The sequence below is a fragment of the Cololabis saira genome, chromosome 16, assembly GCF_033807715.1.
Source record: "Cololabis saira isolate AMF1-May2022 chromosome 16, fColSai1.1, whole genome shotgun sequence".
Taxonomy (NCBI): Eukaryota; Metazoa; Chordata; class Actinopteri; order Beloniformes; family Belonidae; genus Cololabis; species Cololabis saira.
Window position 1 is genome coordinate 37,600,443 of NC_084602.1, and position 20,993 is coordinate 37,621,435.

A 20,993-nucleotide genomic window follows, 5' to 3' on the forward strand; every position below is an offset into this window, starting at 1 on the left:
ATGTTAATTTAAGTTATTATTTAGTTGATAAAAAAACCTTAATGATTGGTATACCAGATTTTGCTTAAAGCAACATTCCATGTGTAGGTACCAGCAGGCTGGTGTGGATCCTCCTGTAGTGTTGTATGTGGACTGTGGGTGCTGTGCTGCGAAGGCTGACTCCACAAAACTGAAGTGGTTCAGTGGTTGGGCGAGGCTCATCGTCAGACTCCACATCTGGCATTTTATGCAGCGAATGGCCATCGGATGCAGCACCGATGCCCATCAGTTGTACCCACTTTTCATGCAACGCCTCTCTGCATTTTTGAGTGGGATGCATCTGATTTGGCCCTGCTGCGGCTGGCAAAGAAACAGCAGCTTCAATCGCAAGACATCCCTACTGACAATGTGGACAGGTATATTACATATACACAAACACTGGTTTTATCGCAATGGTACTGTTTTCCTGTATGTGTGTCATGTGTCTTATACTTATATTATACTTGAATTGAGTTAGGTGTTATATAAACACATTGTCTTGTTCTGCATTTAATTTCAATTTTTAGTATTTTATTTTGCCCCTCCTTGAACCGCCACCTTACTGTGGTGGAGGGGTTTGTGTGCCCGAGTGATCCTAGGAGCTATGTTGTCGGGGGCACTTTCCCCCTGGTAGGGACTCCCATGGCAAACAGGTCCTGGGTGACGGGCCAGACTAAGAGCGGTTCACAAGCCTTTCATGATGACAAATAAATCAAGGACCGTTACGTCGCCCGGATCGGCGTCACCGGGGCCCCGCCCTGGAGCCAGGCCTGGGGTCGGGGCTCGTAGGCGAGCCCCTGGTGGCCGGGTCTTTGCCCGTGGGACCCGGCCGGGCTCAGCCCGAAACGGCGACGCGGGTCCGCCTTCCAGTAGGCCCACCACCCGCAGGAAGGACCATGGCAGGCCGGTGCATTGTGGGCTGGGTAGCAGTCGTGGCGGGGTGCCTCGACGACCCAATCCCTGGACATCAATACGGCATAGGCTCTGCGTTGGTGTAACGCGGAACCATAAATCAGTTTACGGAGGTCCCGCGAGTCGAGAGGAGGAGAAGTATTAAAGGATTTGGGGGATACAACGAGCTGAGGGGATCCCGGACACGAGAAAGTCTGAGGCCTCTGCTAAAAGCTGTCCGTACCATTGCTATGTCTACCAGCAGTACTGGAGTTGAGGGGGGGTGAGGGGGGATGGCACCCCCTCCTGAAATAAAAAAGGTCCAAATCATCCCCCCTGTAATATTGCCATCCCCCCTTTCCATCCCGTCATTTCATCAATGAATGTGGTTTTACTGCTATTTCAACATTTAGAGTCCAGAAAAATAACACCAGAAAAATAACTTATTTGACAATTTTCACCTGTTTCAAGTAAATTTTCACTTGAAATAAGTAGAAAATCTGCCAGTGGTACAAGATTTATCTTCTCATTACAAGCAAAAAAATCTTGTTCCACTGGCAGATTTTTCTATTTTGTAAAACAGGTTTTTTCTTGTTTTAACATATATAAAGTGGTCTCCCCTCACCCTCCCAGCACAGGGGAGACAAAATACCATGAATTTCTGCAAGCTCTCTGACAGAGTCCCCCAGTGTCACGTGTTTTTTTTGAGCCGATTAGAATCTGCTCCCGTCGTGACGTCACGACGGGAGCAGATTTCCAGAGGTTCAGCCTCCGCTGCTGAAACCACGCCCACAACCAGCTCCCTCCGCTGCTGGAGCTGTGCTTCCTTCAGCCAGTCGGACGCGGCGCCGCGGCGGAGCGGATCCGGGTTAAATCATCCAGGTTCCCGGGTGGTTTGGGAGCTGGGTCCTCGGGGGTCTGTCCCAGGCAGGACCAGCTTCACCCTACGAAATTTTCAGCGAAATCTGTCGGTTTGATTCCCGGTAACGGGCGATGCGTTACCGGGCGCCGGGAGCCATGCTGGCCGGGCACCCAGCATGGCTCCGCGGCGCCCCGCGTGGCTCCGCGGCCAGCGTTCAGCATCCGCCGGGCAGATCCGGCTGAAATAGTGCATAAATGTTATTTATATACAACTCATATTTTATTTTTTTAACAATAAAGTTTCCATTTGTGAAAATTCAGTGTTGTGATAATTTACAGGCTCGGGCTGCTCTGGCGGAGCAGGTTTATGCTCCTCCCCTGCTACACGTCATTCAGGGAGCCAATCAGCACAGAGCCTCATTATCATACCCCCCCCTTCCCTAAGAATGAGGCGCAGAAAAAGAGGTTAGAAGCGGTAAAACTAGAGGCATCATGGCGAAACGAACAGGCAGCGACACATCCACTCACCAACCCACAGTAAAAAAGAAATGCAGTTCTTTTAAGATGGAATGGCTGTCAGAGTATGTGAAAATTGAAGAAAAAGAGGTGAAATTGGGTGAGATTTTTTCTTTTTCAAGTGAGAAAGGTCTACTCTGCAAAACATGCAGCGATGCTAAAGTAGCAAGTGAGTTTTCAGAGGGAAAAATGTGGACTGAATGGAAGCTGGACTATCTCAAGCGTCACGTTCAGCATAAAAGTCATTTAAAAGCTGTCGAAACTGTACGAAGACTCAAGATGGGACAGGGGATTGGTACATTATTGCGGGAGAGCGCAAAAGACCGAGAGAAAAGGAACGAGCTGTCACACAAAACAAAATCGGACCCTGAACAAGTTAAAGTTCTCATTGACAATATTTTACTTGCCATCAAAATGAATGCATCAATGCTGTCAGTTCAACAAATCCACGATCACATGGCAAAGTATGCGAGTATACCAGAAAGCTGGCGAAGCAAAAACTATGCCTTTGAATTTGTGAACTCAATCAATGAGATAGTCTCATTCTGCACTATGTGCAGTATTAAAAATACACCCTAGCATACCCTGATAGTAGATGAGAGCACAGACATATCAGTACACAAAATGCTAGTCATATATATTAAATACAGGGAGGAAAATGATGTTAACTACAAAACTGTGTTTGGTGGCATCATCCAGCTGACAGCATGCGCTGCTCAGGATATTGTGCAAGGAATAACTCAGTTTTACTCCAAACATGGACTGGACATGCAGAAAATGGTGATGCTGACCTCCGATGGTGCCTCAGTAATGCTAGGAAAACACAACGGAGTTGCAGCTTTGTTAAAACGTCAAATACCACACCTAACTGAACAACATTGTGTGGCCCACAGATACCCCTTTTACACCAAGCTGGTTCCAGGGCTGGTGCTAGTGCTGGTGCTAGAGCCGGTTCGCGGTTGGTTCTAAGTAAGAACCGTTTGCTTTTACACAGCTGGTGCTAGCCTGCAGCTGGCCAGAGAGCCACGTCATCACGTCACCACTCCCCCTCGTTTTCATCCCCACCCTGATCAGGAAGCTGAGAGCCAAAAGCTGTTTTAATTTCAGCTGTAGCACTGTTAATATGGCACTTTATTAAGTTTTAATATTTTTTCAGGTAAAGTAACCCTTTAAGATCCCCAACCTGCGCTCAGTTTATCCAAATAATGCCTGTTAACAAATTTGACTCGAAAGCCAGCAGCCCCGGGGGACAGCAGCTCCTCTCCTCTCCTCAGGAGCTCCGCCGTAGGCTCTGCGTTGGTGTAACGCGGCGGAACCAGAACGGCGGGCTGGGAGGCGTCCCCGCGGGCCGGGAATTTTTATGAAATAAATGGATGGAGCTGCGCTGCATCGGCGGGCTCCGCAGCCTCGCGTCCAAGCGTCCCGGGGCTGGAACGCTCCCCCGCGGGCTCGGACGCGAGGCTGCGCCGCTGCATCGGCGGCACGGAGCCCGCAGACGTTACTGTTGGTGGATTGTACCGTAGACCACTGCTGCTTCTGTTTTACATCCATTATTAAATAAATGGATGTAATAATAAAAGAGTCTACTAACTTAACCACCGTCTTCAACGCTACGTTGTTTAAAAACGGCGCTCTTCCGGGTTTACTCTGCTCTGGTTGTTCAGTAACACCGTCCCCAGCCCCGCCCCCAGCCCCCGACGTAACTGGTTCTTTGAGCTGGCCCAGCAGCTCAAAGGGGCTGGCGTAGCACCCGTTTTGAGAGCCAGGAGCCGGCGCTTAGGCTGTGTAAAACCAAAGAACTGGTGCTAACTCTGGCTCTAGCCCAGAACCAGCCCTGGAACCAGCTTCGTGTAAAAGGGGTAAGAGAGGACTTGGGCATTGATGATGCCTGGAAAAATGTGCCTTCAATGCGAGATGTTGAAACTCTTCTTAGAACTGTCTATTCCACGTTCTCTCGGTCCACTGTGAAGAGGGGCAAAATGGAGGACCTGGCAAAGATTCTTGATGAAGATGTACTGTCATTCAGGCCTCTGAACGAAGTGCGATGGCTGTCGCGGCACCAAGCTGTCAATGCTGTTCTGAGGAACTACACTGTGCTTACAGAATTCTGTAAAAGAGAATTCACAGATAAAGGAGATCCAGTGGCAAAGTACTGCTACAAAAAGCTGAGTGATTCAAAATTCAAGGTTACTATCACTGCTCTGGGAGATGTTTTGGGTGAGCTAGCACAACTCTGCCTCACTTTACAAAGACGCAACCTGACTGTGATGGAAGGACACTGCTTTGCTAGAGCAAAAATTGAGAAGTTGCGTTCCCAATACTTGAAGGAGAAGGATGTACAGTGGAGCGACCGTGTCAAAGAGGCAATGGGGACCTCATCAGCTGATGGCAGAAATACTGGTGAGATTACTCTTTTCATTAGTAAGCTGTGTGATCACTTGGATGCTCGTTTTCCAGAGGATGAATTAAAGGAGTGGTCTGCATTTGACATTGAAACATTGAGCTCAGACATCAGTTTTGACTATGGATCAGCAGACATTGCCACACTGGCAAAGAAGTATGAGGCCATTCTCCACCACCCACCACAGTCTATGGAGACTATTAACAGTCAGTATGCTGAATTCAAGTACATAATGAAGCAAAAACTGAAACAGAGGTCAATCAGCACATTCTCAGATATGGTTGCTGCAGCACTTAGATGTGAGGAGCTAAAGGAGATCTCACAGCTTGTGGATATTTGTGCTACATTTCAAGCTTCCAGTGCCGACTGTGAAAGAGGATTTAGTTTAATGAATCATATCAAAACAAAATCCAGAAATCGTCTTGAAGTGACACATTTGGACCAGCTGATGCGCATAAAGTCAAAGCAAGAAGCAGGCGAAGCCATCAACCTGGACAAAGTGTACAACCATTGGAGAAGTGAGAAGGACAGACGTGAAAAATAAGGTAAAATTTAAGTCAGATTTGTGCATATTCTAGTGACGGTTATTAAGATTTTGTCTTTATGGATATTAATCATTAAATATTGTTACTATTAGATCATTTATGGGTAGTAGAAATGCCAAGAAAAACTGTGTAATTAGATATTTTACAGACAAAGTGTTACAGGAACTTGCACTGTATCACAAGCTACAGCACAAGTCATTGTGCAAAATGTGAATGTTTTAATGTGAGCAAAATGTTATGTCTGAAAGGTGTATATGTCTCATATCTTCCAGAACAGGACCCTCAGCCAGGCCAAAGCAGGACTCTTCCCATGGCCCAAGCAGGACTCTTCCCATGGCCCAAGCAGGACTCTTCCCATGGCCCAAGCAGGACTCTTCCCATGGCCCAAGCAGGACTCTTCCCATGGCCCAAGCAGGACTCTTCCCATGGCCCAAGCAGGACTCTTCCTATGACCAAAGCAGGACTCTCACATACTGTAACATCTACATATCCCATTTTTCAGATTTTTGTTAGTGTGTTAGTGTTAAGTGTACCAAATTACTTATTCAAAAATAAAGCGTGCATATCTGATGTTGCTCACAGTAGTCCTCCTCAGTTTGCTCAGGGAGCTTGTGTGTATGCCCAGATACATGAAAAATTAGAGGGAACATTGGGCTGGACCCTCCACTACTCTGGAGTTGCCCAGGGTGAGAGGCGGCGGGCTGGTGTGGGCTTGGTTATAGCCCCCCAGCTCAGCCGCCATGTGTTGGAGTTCACCCCGGTGAACGAGAGGGTCGCTTCCCTGCGCCTTCGGGTCGGGGATAGGTCTCTCACTGTTGTTTGTGCCTACGGGCCGAACAGCAGTGGGGAGTACCCGGCCTTCTTGGAGTCCCTGGGAGGAGTACTTGATAGTGCTCCAACTGGGGACTCCATTGTTCTACTGGGGGACTTCAACGCTCACGTGGGCAATGACAGTGATACCTGGAGAGGCGTGATTGGGAGGAACGGCCTCCCCGATCTGAACCCGAGCGGTGTTTTGTTGTTGGACTTCTGTGCGAGTCACAGTTTGTCCATCACGAACACCATGTTCAGGCATAAGGGTGTCCATCAGTGCACGTGGCACCAGGACACCCTAGGCCGGAGGTCAATGATCGACTTTGTTGTCGTTTCATCTGACCTTCGGCCGCATGTCTTGGACACTCGGGTGAAGAGAGGGGCTGAGCTGTCAACTGATCACCATCTGGTGGTGAGTTGGATGCGCTGGCGGAGGAGGAGGTTGGACAGACCGGGCAGACCCAAACGGATTGTGAGGGTCTGTTGGGAACGTCTGGCTGAGCCCTCTGTCAGGGACATCTTCAACTCCCACCTCCGGGAGAGCTTCTCTCGGATCCCGGGGGAGGCGGGGGACATCGAGTCCGAGTGGACCATGTTCTCTGCCTCCATTGTCAACGTGGCGGCTCGAAGCTGTGGACGCAAGGTCCCCGGTGCCTGTCGTGGCGGCAATCCTAGAACCCGGTGGTGGACACCGGAAGTACAGGATGCCGTCAGACTGAAGAAGGAGTCCTACCGGGCTATGTTGGCCGGTGGGACTCCTGACGCAGTAGATAGGTACCGGCAGGCCAAGCGGGCCGCGGCTCGGGCAGTCTTGGAGGCAAAAACTCGGGTCTGGGAGGAGTTCGGGGAGGCCATGGAGGAGGACTTTCGGTCGGCCTCGAGGAAATTCTGGAGGACCGTTCGGCGCCTCAGAAGGGCGAAGCAGTACTCTGCCGGCACCATTTATGGTGCTGGTGGGGAGCTGTTGACCTCGACTGGGGACATTGTCGGACGGTGGAAGGAATACTTTGAGGATCTCCTTAACCCGACTGACATGCCTTCCACTGAGGAAGCAGAGGGTTGGGGCTCGGAGGCGTGCTCATCCATCACCCAAGCCGAGGTCACCGAGGTGGTTCGTAAGCTCCTCGGTGGCCGGGCACCGGGGGTGGATGAGATTCGCCCTGAGTACCTCAAGTCTCTGGATGTCGTAGGGCTGTCTTGGCTGACACGCCTCTGCGACATTGCATGGAGGAAGGGGACAGTACCGCTGGGGTGGCAAACCGGGGTGGTGGTCCCTCTGTTTAAAAAGGGGGACCGGAGAGTGTGTTCCAACTACAGGGGGATCACACTTCTCAGCCTCCCGGGGAAAGTCTACGCCAGGGTACTGGAGAGGAGATTACGGCCGATAGTCGAACCTCGGATTCAGGAGGAACAATGCGGTTTTCGTCCCGGTCGTGGAATACTGGACCAGCTCTATACCCTCCGCAGGGTGCTCGAGGGTTCATGGGAATTTGCCCAACCAGTCTACATGTGTTTTGTGGATCTGGAGAAGGCATTTGACCGTGTCCCTCGTGCCATTCTGTGGGGGGTGCTGAGTGAGTATGGAGTCCGGGGCCCTCTACTAAGGGCTGTCCGGTCTCTGTATGATCGAAGCAGGAGTCTGGTTCGCATTGCCGGCAGTAAGTCAGACTTGTTCCCGGTGCATGTTGGACTCCGGCAGGGCTGCCCTTTGTCACCGGTCCTGTTCATAATTTTTATGGACAGGATTTCTAGGCGCAGCCATGGGCCGGAGGGGATCCGGTTTGGGAACCTCAGGATTTCATCTCTGCTTTTTGCAGATGATGTTGTCCTGTTGGCTTCATCAGACCGGGACCTTCAGCATGTGCTGGGGCGGTTTGCGGCCGAGTGCGACGCGGCAGGGATGAGAATCAGCACCTCCAAGACCGAGGCCATGGTTCTCGACCGGAAAAGGGTGGCATGCCTTCTCCGGGTGGGTGGAGAAGTCCTGCCTCAGGTGGAGGAGTTCAAGTATCTCGGGATCTTGTTCACGAGTGAGGGAACAATGGAGCGTGAGATTGACAGGCGGATCAGTGCAGCGTCCGCAGTAATGCGGTCGATGTACTGCACCGTCGTGGTGAAGAGGGAGCTGAGTCGAAAGGCGAAGCTCTCGATTTACCGGTCAATCTACGCCCCTGCCCTCACCTATGGTCATGAACTTTGGGTAGTGACCGAAAGGACAAGATCGCAGATACAAGCGGCCGAGATGAGTTTCCTCCGCAGGGTGGCTGGACGCTCCCTTAGAGATAGGGTGAGGAGTTCGGTCACCTGGGAGGAGCTCGGAGTCGAGCCGCTACTCCTCCACATTGAGAGGAGTCAGCTGAGGTGGCTTGGGCATCTGTACCGGATGCCTCCTGGACGCCTCCCTAGGGAGGTGTTCCAGGCATGTCCCACCGGGAGGAGACCCCGGGGAAGACCCAGGACACGCTGGAGAGACTATGTCTCTCGGCTGGCCTGGGAACGCCTCGGACTCCCCCAGGAAGAGCTGGAGGAAGTATCTGGGGTGAGGGAAGTCTGGGCATCCCTGCTGAGGCTGCTGCCCCCGCGACCCGGGAACGGATAAAGCGGGAGAAGATGAGTGAGTGAGTGAGTATTTTATTTTGCTCAAGTTTTGTGACGTTTCCGGTTATTTTCACTATTTACTTATTTTTAATTTTTCTGTTTGAAATACGTTTTTTTGTTTTTGCCTCATTTAGTATGCACGTATTTATCTTTAATCTGTTTTTGGTTATTTGTTGTTTTTTTGTTTTTTTTTTCATTTAGGAAAATTCATTTTCTTTTTTTCATTGTTTTCTGCTTATCTTTAGTTTTTATTTTGTCTTGTTTTTCTTTTTAGTTGTTCTTTGTACTTGTTATCTACTTTGTTTTATTCTGTTTAACTAACATTTTATATTGTACTGTAAAAGTTTTATAGAAATGTATATTTGTACTGTTGGGCCCCAGGAAGAATAGTTGCTGCTGAAGCAGCAACTAATGGGGATCTGAAATAAGTAAATAAATAATTAAAGTAAATAAATACTTATTTATTCTGTCTGTCGGTCTAGGCATATCCACAAGAATGAGTTGGCACTTCACTGCCGGCGGAGGACGAGGGGAGAGGAAACCACAGTGCAGCTGTTGGAGGAGCTGTTGCAATCGCTCTCGAGTCAACAAGGCAACGACTCCACGGGCGTACCGTTGTTCGACTCGGAGCGAATGGAGCACATTTGGCGAGTCCAAAGAAAACATGTCAAGTGCATCCAGGACCCAACCGGTGTTCAACTCTACACCAAGACAGGCGAGCTAACGAAAGGAGGTGTGCGAGAGGCTCCACATCCTTAGAGTCGTTTCATCTGCACTTAGCTCGCTTCATTCCAGGTTTGTGTCTGACAAGTGTTATATTTTTCGTAGCTTAAAAGTGTCCCACATCGTAATCGATTATGTGTCATTTATGATATTTCAATGTACATTCAGGGACCAGTGCCAACAGCCTGAATTTTCAGGCTTACCTGCTGGAAGGGCTTCACAGACGGAACCAGGACCGGCGTGTTGCTGCACTCTCCAAAGAGCCATCTGCGCTGAGGTGCTACCCCAGTGACCTGGTGCACTGTGTCAACAAAAATTATCAACGGCTGTTTGGCAGAAAGGTGGTACAGGAGTTTACTCCTCCCGCCCCTTACACTGGTAAGAATGCTGTAAAACATTGTTAATTTAATGAAGAGTTTTCAGTATTTATTGTGAACTTATTACTTGAACTGTGTCCATTGTGCAGTCATTATATTTCATTTGACATGCATTAATATTACTATGAAATACTCAAATACTGCATCTATCTTGCCTGGGAATTTTATTTCATTGAACTGCTTAAGGAATTTCCCTTTATTGTGCCCAACTCATCGTATTTCTACTTTCAGGTGAGCTCATAGGGGTTCAGTATCTGTTCCGGCAGACTGGCAAGGCTCTGCAGGATATGAACCCTGACTCAATGGAGACTGGCCAGTTAGTTGAGGAACATGATGTGGAGGCGCTGGATGAAGATGAGGGCGTTAAAGACATGGCAGAGGACCCCACAGTGCCAGACTTGGAGTTGAGAGAGGATCCAGTTTCTCCTGCTACTCGCGGGCGCAGCAGCTCCTTGTCGGTGCTGGAGACCTTGTCTTATGGACCCATGTCACCAGGCAGCCCTGGACCCACGTCGCTCTCCCTGGCACCACCACCACCAGCACCCAGCCTCCCTCTGGCAGTACCTGGCACACCTCTGGCAGTACCTGGCACACCCCTGGCAGTACCTGGCACACCCCTGGCAGTACCTGGCACACCTCTGGCAGTACCTGGCACACCTCTGGCACACCCCTGGCAGTACCTGGCACACCCCTGGCAGTACCTGGCACACCTCTGGCAGTACCTGGCACACCTCTGGCAGTACCTGGCACACCTCTGGCAGTACCTGGCAGTACCTGGCACACCTCTGGCACATCAAGCTCCTGCCACATCCACCCAGGCAACTAGTAGCTCCAGCTTGGAATCCAGCAACCCTCAGCATGTTCGTCTGTCTGAGGATGAGGATATGGTAAGTGATGCTTTTATGAAACAGTCATGCATTCTGTATGACTTTGCATACAGAATTTATTTTATTAAAATAACCTCAATGTCAGGGATCATCATTAATTAAATTCCTTAAAAGTTTTATGTTATTTCACTGATATTTTCTGTGTAATGTTTGATATTAATCTATATTGTTTAACTATTTATGCAGGCCGTTGATGACCACAATGTGCCAGGATACCAGCACGTTGACAGGCTGGTACCTGGTAGAGCTGCGGAATGAGACCTCTCTCTGTCTCAGTAACAAGCAGGCAGACACCGTCATACACCTGTGGGAAAGTCTGGACAGCAGAGACAAGTGCCGGGTGGTGTATGCAGCGAGGCATCAGGAGCGACTCTTGAGTGGACGTTTCAGGACGCCAAAAAAGCCCTGAGCGACACCAGGAGTGGAGAGCACCACACGCTGCTTCCTTGGTGCAGCTAGTGCGCCTGCTCAGTGGCCAAATTGCTGTCGTCTGGTAGAGTGCATTTTTATCAGGCTCTGCACTCTCTTCCCTTCCCCAAAGAAGAAAAAGAAAAGGCCTGAGACTGAGTCATCGTGGTCACAGGTTTTGCAGGCGTACAGGCATATCCGACAGCGCGTAGTGGGCAATGCTAGGGTGACACTCAAATCCAGCTTGTGGAGTTCAACCAGAGTACTCTGATAAGCTGGTTCCACAGCAGGAGTAAGGGACAGAGCTGTCTGTGCTGCTACAAGGCACCATGATCCCACTAGCCATATCTGTTGCTGAAGAGCCTCTTCTTGCTGCAAGACAGCTGCGGGCAGAACCCCTCCATGCCCATCAGGAGCATCAGTACCACCTACCAGAGAGCACAGTAGGCCAGGCAAAGACAAGGCAGCAGGCAGCACAGGCCATCAAGTCTAAAGGCCATGTGACAAGGCAGCTGTTTGTAGCTCCTCCAGGCCCCCCAGGCCCCGCTTTCTCAGCCCCTCACATTCCTCCTCCCAAAACTCCCTCAGCACTTTCCCCGTTAGTGTATCAGTTTGTGCTCACAGCTCCACCAGGCACGACCCCACAACACCACAGCACCCTCTCATACAAAACGCTCATACCAAAGGACTGTTGAGGCAAATACATGTAAAAAGTTTGGACAGTTTCGAAATCAGGAAACAGGGCACAGCCAGTGGCGTGGCAGGGTCTATTGCCCATTCACTGAAACGCAAACAAAAGAGCAATGGAAGAGATGAAAGACAAATTTCCCAAGCAGCCTAAGCCTTTGTAAATGTATATTACATTATTACTATGCATTATGTATAGTATTGTATATTGCAGTTGTGTGTGCAACTTCTGAAAAATTAAAAAACCTTCTACAAATGTGCTTGTTGGTCTTTTGCTTATGTGCAAATGTAACACCTGTAATGATAGTTAATAAATTAAATGTAGACATTATTGTAGGCTAATGGATGAATCTAATAACACTATACAGGACTGTCTCAGAAAATTGGAATATTGTGATTAGTGCTGGGCGGTATACCGGTTCATACCGAATACCGGTGTTTATTTTTCTTATGATATGAATTTTTCATATACCGTAATACCGGTGAGTATGTACAGTAGCGTACACAACGTTGGGAACGCCGTGCGGTGGAACGTAGCGCCGCTGGACACTGTTTGTGAGGGAACTGTTTAGCAGTTGCATTGTTTACAGCGGACATATGTGGGTGAAGATGGCTGAAAACGAAAGTCCCACAACTGTTCCAGAACATGACACAGGGGAAGTTGTTCCGAAAAGAGGAGCCGTGTCGGCTGTGTGGAAATTCTTTGGCTTTAAAAAAGACGACGTCCAACAAACAATCATCTGCAAGTGTTGTAAAGCTAAAGTTGGAGGCAACACTAGCAACTTGCTCCACCACCTCAGCCACAAACATGTGATAGAATATCAAGAAAGCATGAAGCTGAGATCTGCGTCCACCACGTCTACAGGTAACACTAGAAGTGCGGGAGAAAAGTCAAGTCAGACAACACTTAAAGGGGTGATTCTCACGAAATTGCATTTTGACATGCCTGTAAGGATTTTATAGACTAAACTACTAAAACAATCATACATTTGTATTATATATCAAACTAGGTTATGTACTAATTGTAGGACTACTGTTGTCTTTGCATTTAATGAATTACTCTATATTTTATGACAACATTTCAACCTTAAAGTTCATTACCGTAACGTGTCCGGGCTTTTATTTTTTATCTTAAACCCCAAATTATCACAATACATCCTCATAATTTAATATACATATAAATACAAAAAATGGTTGGTGTTATACCCTTTAACTAGCAGTGTTACCATTTTGGGCCAACTACTTGTGAATAACTACTTTCTGGGCCAAACATATGTGTCCGGAGCATGAACAGTTAATTTCCGTAACAGAGATATTTGTCTCCATTAAAATCCCTGTGTTCCAACAAATAAAGTTTTTTTGTCCCATGATGCCTCTTGTGGAAGAGAAGTTGCAAAATGGCTACCAGGTAAGATCATCTTTCAAGTTCTTCCAGTAGATATGTTAAAAACTGTAATTATATACACCCCTTGGCATACTACTACTGTTCATTACCATAACAGGGTATATTAAAAATAGTTTTGTAGATAATTTTATATTCTGTGGAAAAGTAACTTTTATAGAGCTTAACTGTTAGTGAAAATATTTCTGCCCAGTCATGCTAGCTGTGCTAATTATTGCTAGCAACATGGAACTGCCATTCATTACCGTAACGCTCTGCATTCATTACCGTAACATATGCAAGGCTGTTACGGTAATGAAAGGAAGTGTTACGGTAATTTATTATATATGTATAATCGGGGCTACAGATTTTGTGGTTCGTTTTCTCGGGTTTATATTGTACTGTAGCAGCATTTATTCTCATATCTACTAACTACCTAGCTAGCTTTAGCCATTTTAGCTAATTTAATAAGTCATAAAAAATTACGGGAATGGGTTACAGACTTACTTTGGTAACACTTTACAATAAGGGTCCCTTAATTAACATTAGTTAGTACATAATTAAGCATTAATTAACAGTTTACAGATCATTATTACGTATAATTTAGGATTAATTAATGTAGCCTATTAGTAAGCAGAACTGTTTACTACTCAAAGTTAGTTAATAAATTAAGTAATAATAAAAGTTGAATAATGTAATTAGTTATCATTATGTATGCATTACTTAGAATTAATTAACACATTAGTTTATATTAATGCTTAATAATGTATTAACTAATGTTAATTAAGGGACCCTTATTGTAAAGTGTTACAATATTAGAAATATACTTGTATCAAGACTGGCGGTATTCAATAATGTTGTATAACCTTTGTAATTAAGATCAGGAGATGTGGCAAAACAGAGAGCAGCCAGAGAAGCAACAAAGGCCAGGGTGCAGAAGCACAGAGAAAAGGTTAGGTCTGATCCAGACCTTCTTGAGGAATCCAGAAGGAAGGAAAGAGAGGTTAGAACTGTGTGTCGTCACAAAGATAGCATTACAAGAATGTGTGTGTGTGGGGCTAGGAAATACATTATGTTGATAAGTGTCCTCACAAAGATAGCATAACAAGGATGTGTGTGTGGGCGGGAATAGGATTCAGGGGTTGAGGTTTAGGGGTTGATTTGAGATTTGGGAGATAGAAAACAAAGTTGCAATTCAATTGTAAAAAATGTGTTATTGAAATAAAGAATTATTTGATATTCTGTATTACATGCAGGTATAAGAAGAGAAAAGAGAGGGGACTTTTAAAGTCGATTGGCGAACTCACTGCTAAACAGCAACAAAAACAAAGAGCCAAGTGGAACGAAAATTCTAAAAAGGTACAAGAAGAAGAACAAAAGCCTCCAGGCAATTCTTAATGACAGCCCCCCATCTGATGGATCTGAGGACCAACCCCTACAGCCCAGGCCAGTGCTACTGCCAAGGGATGAACAATCCTGTAACAAGGTGTTATAGCTTTTATATCTCAGCACTCACTCACTCACTCACATTTAACCCCTCTATCTTTCTCTCCCCCCACCCCCAGGTCTCCTTCTACTTGGCATCCACAGTGCCTTTTATAAAAGGTTTCAAGTCCGTGACCTGGAATTTTACAGAGGCATCACACGGGAAAGGTGCGCCAGACGGTGTCGGAGGAGCACTGAAAAATCTTGCTGACAGGCTGGTAGCCTATGGAACGGACATACCTGATGCTGAGGCCTTGCTGCACAACCTCTCCGAGCAGAGTTCAGTGAAACTCTTCAAGGTGACTGAAGAGGACATTGAAACATGTGGAGAGTTAGTGCCCCCATCACTTAAGACAGTGCAAGGCACCCTGAAAGTACATCAAGGTGTCACTCAGTAAACAATCAAATTACGACGATTCCCATTATGTTCACAGAATAAATGTGTAACGTAATATACTTTTCTGTTTTTTTTTAGCTTATCGCAACAGAACCAGGGAAGATCAGAGTGAGGGAGGTGTCATGCTTCTGTAAGCCTGCATGTGACTGCTACACTCCAAAAGAAGTCATTCTCAGAGAAGAGAAGGAAAATGAGGACTCTATTGGAGTTGGGCAATGGGTGCTTGTTAAGTATGACGGATGCCTGTATCCTGGTACGGTAACACAGGTAGGAATGTGTTGGTGTTAAGTGACGTCAAGGTTTTAAGATTATTACATTGTAATAAGATGGTAATTTCTCTTCACCCCATGTCGTGCCACAGCCTTCAGCAGGCCCACGAGTGACCACTGGTGGGGCTGGTGTTCCTGACCTGCTTCGGCCACTCCGCGGCGAGTGGCTGTTGCATGGCACGGTGCTTCTCTCGCCCAGCAGTAGAAATATGTTATTGTTGTTCTGTAGCGCCCCCCATGGTGGTTTTGTAAATAGAACAACAACATTTATCTTATACAAGACCGTTGACCCAGAAATGCAAGTGTCAGAGAGCGACAGGCATAGAGCACATATCATAAAAGACGCTTCCTTTTCTAGAAAAAAAAGCAGGGATTTTGATAAAAATTGGCCTGTTTAGCTTGAGATTTCTCAGGAACAGAGGCACGTAGAAATAAATGGTTTGTCCCTATTTGAAGCAGAAAGTTTCACCTTTCAAACGAGCCATAGTATGTGTCCATAGATATAACAGAATATGATGTGGCTCTACAAAAATCGTCAACAATGGTCTAAATTGCTGGTACCAGGATTAAAACTTTGGAAAACATCGCGGCACTCAATGAGTTAAGCTGCACGACCAGGGTTAGTTGCTTCTTAACGTGGCTTATCCATTCGCCTGAAGCATGATTGTTCATTGTTTGAGCTATTGTAGGGCAGCTCACTTAACACTGAGTGTGATTATTTTTTTTGTCTTCTCTAGATCGTAGGTGATGAATTTGAGGTTGAAACAATGGAGTCTGCAGGTGGAAATTGTTTCTACACCCCCGCGACCAGGATCCCAGGGGACAAGGTCTGGTATTTTAAGCAGAACATCTTGGACCTCATCCCTGAACCCATGCCGACGACATCATCAGCCAGGCATTTCAGTGTTGCCCCAGAAATATGGGCAAAACACAAGTAAGGGAGGGTAGAAAGGGGGAGGAGGGTTGGAGGGTTGTTGAAGGTTGTTCATTGATTATTGTATTGTATTAATTATTGTATTGAATTGATTATTTTTACATTTTATTGATAGTGGTTCTGTTACGCATATGTTATACATAACATTCTGTTATGTTTTAATGAATTGAAAATGTTATTGTTGATTGTGGTTACATTAAACGTTCTCTGAATTGCTCTTGATTCATTGTTTTTTTTCGTAAAGTCAAGCTTAATTTTTCATTACCCAAGACAATCTAATCATTCAGTAGTTCTAATGTAGCCTTACATAATAAACAGTGAAAAAGATTGGACCATATAGCCTAATTTGTGAATACTAAAAACATGGCTTCTATGTAAGAATGCTGTGTGAGGTCATTACCGTAACAAAACTTTTCATTACCCTAACAGCTTTTCATTACCGTAACACTTGCTATATATGTAAATATTTGGATGGGAATGAGTGAAAACTTCAAATTTTATTTTTGTACAGGAACTATTTGTCAAGTCTTTTAAGATTACTGAATTGACTTTTTTTTTTTTGTAAAATTTACACTACAAGAAAGATTTAGTGTAAAACATGTAATTTTGTTACGGTAATGAACATAATCACTAAAATTAATGTATCAATAAAAAAAATTCTGAGTGTTTACACTATGTGGCTATTCTGAACTATTAATAGAACATACATGAAAAAAATAAAAGGTCTACTTTTCATACATATTCAGTTATCATCAATTGAAAATGTGTTACGGTAATGAACTTATTTGGTCAATGACTCAATAAAACATTCCAAAAATGTATTAAAAAACATGTATTGATCACTCATTTTAATTGAACCAGTTAATTGAGACCCTGCTTGCTACTAATGAGAGAAAAACCTAGCAAAATTGACCCCAAATTGTTTTTGCAAAAGTTAGGACAGTTTCGTGAGAATCACCAGTTTATGTCCAGTGAATGTAATATAGATTAATGTTATTCCATAGTCATAACGTGTGCTTTCATTTTAAGGTGTATATGATGCCACCAAAGAGGCCTTCCAGCATCTAGGGACAGACACAGAGTGGTTAGAGAAGACAGTTGCCATGGGGGGTGACGGTGCAGCTGTCAATCTTGGGCACAAAGGAGGGGTCATAGCCCTCCTCCAAGCTGAGGCAGGGGCTTACATTGTCCCATTTCATTGCATGCCACATAGGTAGGTTACATGTGAACTTTCAGGATAAAAGTAGGGTAGTAGCCTTAACAATGCATCTTTACATTTAAGTTCTATTCATTGTAATTGTAGATTGGAGCTGGCAATGCTATCTGTGCAAAGGAAAAATTCCATGGTGGATCATGTCTACAATCTCGCGGCATCTTTAAAAGTGCACAATAAAATGTAACACTGCATTTGAAACAGCACATTGTGGTAATTCATTAATCTATTATGAAATACGTATTACTAATACACTGAAATGTAGTAGAAATGTAAAAATTTGGTTAGCGGGTCGATAAACGATGTGCGCTCCTAAAATTTCTGATTGTGCCCCTAAAAATTTTCAGTTAGGGGCTACTGTGCTCCTAGTGAAAAAAGTTAGTCTGGAGCCGTGTACACCCAAGATATCCTCACCAGACTGACGGACATTCAGGCTCATATCACGTCAACCTATGGAACCATCCTCAAGTTTGACTCCACTAAAAAGGTTAAACAAATTTTAGGTTCTTTAAAAAGGTATAGTCTGTAATGTTGGAGAGCTAGCAAGAGAGTTAGCTTGATTTGAAAGTGGCACCTCCTCTAAGCCCCGCCCCCTCCTCCCCCTCCCGTCAGCGCTCTGTCCAAAGCCACGCCCCCACAAACATGAACGCGCAGTTGCAGGATTCAACAGGGCAGAGGAGAGCGATTTTTAAACGACATTTTGGACAGCACATTTACAACAAAACTACCCCATGTCTCATTCACCTGTAAGTAAACTATATTATAATGAATTTTGTGTTCTTTTATACCTTCGTTATTTTGCTTGTTAGAGCTTCCATAACCAGAGCAGTGGCTCCGACCCTACCCACAGTCCGGAGCAGGACACGTCTTCAGGTCATAGGGGTGCTAGAGCGAGAGGAGGCCGTGCGAGAAGGGCTGCACCGCGTACAATCCGAGGAAGAAGAGGTAGAGGACGGGGAGCAAGCCGGACCGGGACCGGAGAGCAACTTGGTCATGAGGACATTCTGCGAGTGGAGAATCTGCAAGCTCAAAGAATTGCAGATGAGCAGGTAGTCTATCTATAATCAGTACTGGAGTTGAGGGGGGATGAGGGGGGATGGCACCCCCTGAAATAAAAACGGTCCAAATCACCCCCCCCTGAAATAAAAACGGTCCAAATCATCCCCCCTGTAAAACTGCCATCCCCCCTTTCCATCCCTTATGTCATTTCATCAATGAATATAGTGTTACTGCTATTACTGTAGTACTGTCTATAATAGCATTTTCATTTTTATTTCATTTTACCAATAACTATAAATGATGGCCTGGCATGTACTGTGGACACAAAATTCTTCTTAGAGGATAAAGTCTAATCTTCTTGATGATTTGACTATTTCCTTACAGGCCAGAATTCAAACACTGAGTTTGGAAGAGTCCCATCAGTTGCTGTAGACCTGTCTCACAAGAGACCCAAGCCTCATGTTTGATCTCCTGCTCATCTCATCATCAGGAGATGCTCCACCATGCCCTCCAGCTCCAGGTCAACCCATTTGGTGTGTGTGCCGAAACTGCCGTGAGATGCCCACAGATTTAGAGAGAAAGTGCTGTGGGCAACAACACGACTCCTGCATTTCCATGCTGCCTCACATGGAGGTGTACATGTTGCAGGAGGGGGTCTTACGGCTTGCCAAAAGGATCTGGAATGATGTCCGGGCTGTGGAGGATCTTCCAGACCCAGGGGAGAGCAACAAACAGTTCCGCTACGCAGCATACCGGCAATACGTTGTGTGGCAATACGGGACACTGGGAGCTGGGCACAGAGTAGTGATTCCTAGTTGCTGTGTCTGGAAAATAATGGCGCTTTTGCATTAGTATCAGTTCAGCTCGGTTCTACCCGTTTTGCGCTTTCGCACTAGGGCTGAGACGAGTAGAGCCGCTCCAAGTCGATACTTTTTTCTGTAACCATTTCAGTGAGGTTCTGAAAGCGGGCTGAGAAGGGACTATTTCTGACGTCACCACCTCCGCGCCTCTAATTGGTCGGGGGGCGGGGACGTCACCACCCTCCGCGCCTCTGATTGGTCGGGGGGTGGGGCCGTCAGACGTTTGAATCAGGAAGCGGGAGTCATAATACATCCATGGAGTCAGCGCAAGGCGACTCGCGGCTCGCGGCGATTTTATTATAAAGCGCAAAACGTCTGTTTGGTGATCCAACTCTGAGGTGCAGATGTTCATAAACCTGGTGGCTGTCGAGAAAAAATTAAAAAAGCGATGTAGACGGGCTGTTTTTTTCTCAGCCGCTCCCGGCTCCAGCTGATTTCTCATCTGCGCCGACATGAATAAAGCGGTTGCGCAATCGAGTACGTCACAGCAGCTTCACCCAAACCTGCCCGCTTCTCCCCTGGCAGTGCGAAAACACATGGGTGGAGCCGTGTAAAGCCGCGCCGAGCCGAGTCGGGCCAAGTAAGTCCTAGTGCGAAAGTGCCATAAGAGACCGCTACCCAGATCCACATGGACAGTATGTAGGTTTCATCCCTAGTAGGGTGTAAACAAATTGTCTTGAGCCCTGCAGTTTATACTGTGTACTAGTGATGCGCGGGTCGACCCATAACCCGCCGGACCCGCGGGTTGGGTCAAGAAATTTTCACTTCATGGGCGGGTCAACCCCTCGCAAACGCGTAACCTGCGACCTGACTTCACGAAAACGCAAACAGCGGGAAAAACAAATCAAGATGGATGAAACGGTGAGGAAAAAAAATACGGACAGGAGAATATAAACTGAGAAAAAAAAAAGAAGGTCAAGCTACTAAATCTCAAGTTTGGGATAATTTCCGTGAGGTAGTTAGGGACTACCTCACGACTCAAATCCAACTTGTGGAGGTGAACCAGAGCACTCTGATAAGCTGGTTCCACAGCAGGAGTAAGGGACAGAGCTGTCTGTGCTGCTACAAGGCACCATGATCCACCAGCCATTGCTGTTGCTGAAGAGCCTCTTCTTGCTGCAAGACAGCTGCGGGCAGAACCCCTCCCAGCCCATTAGGAGCATCAATACCATCTACCAGAGAGCACAGTAGGCCAGGCAAAAACAAAAAGGGAAAAGGTAACCCAAAAGTAATGAACCAAAAGGAGATGGAGATCCCGGCCAAAAAGAACAAAAGAGGGGTCAGCACAGGGCCGGCCACGCAATGGGCCGTCGGACCACGCACTTTCCCCACTAGATAAGAAAATCCAGGTAAACCTATAACCAAACAAAACCGATAACAGGACTACCGGCAATCTCCAACTCAAACTAAAATAAGAAAACTCTTCCCATGTTACGAGGATGCGCACGAGAAACACCTGCCGTCTGGACACCTGTTACGAGCATAAATGACTGGCCCTAGGACTAGAACTCTCCCCTACCGAGCCCAAAGTAACAAAAACAAACAAACTTAAGCCATTTACAAACAAAAACAATGCTCAACACCTCGGCACAAATCTTCCAACTTATCACACTCAGACAGCCAAAATGCACTGTGTCCTTTCCCTCAACACACGCTCAATATGAGGAAACAAATGCCCCAAAACAAGGCAAACAAGTAACTAGTCCACAGATGTCCAAAAGCTACCAAAA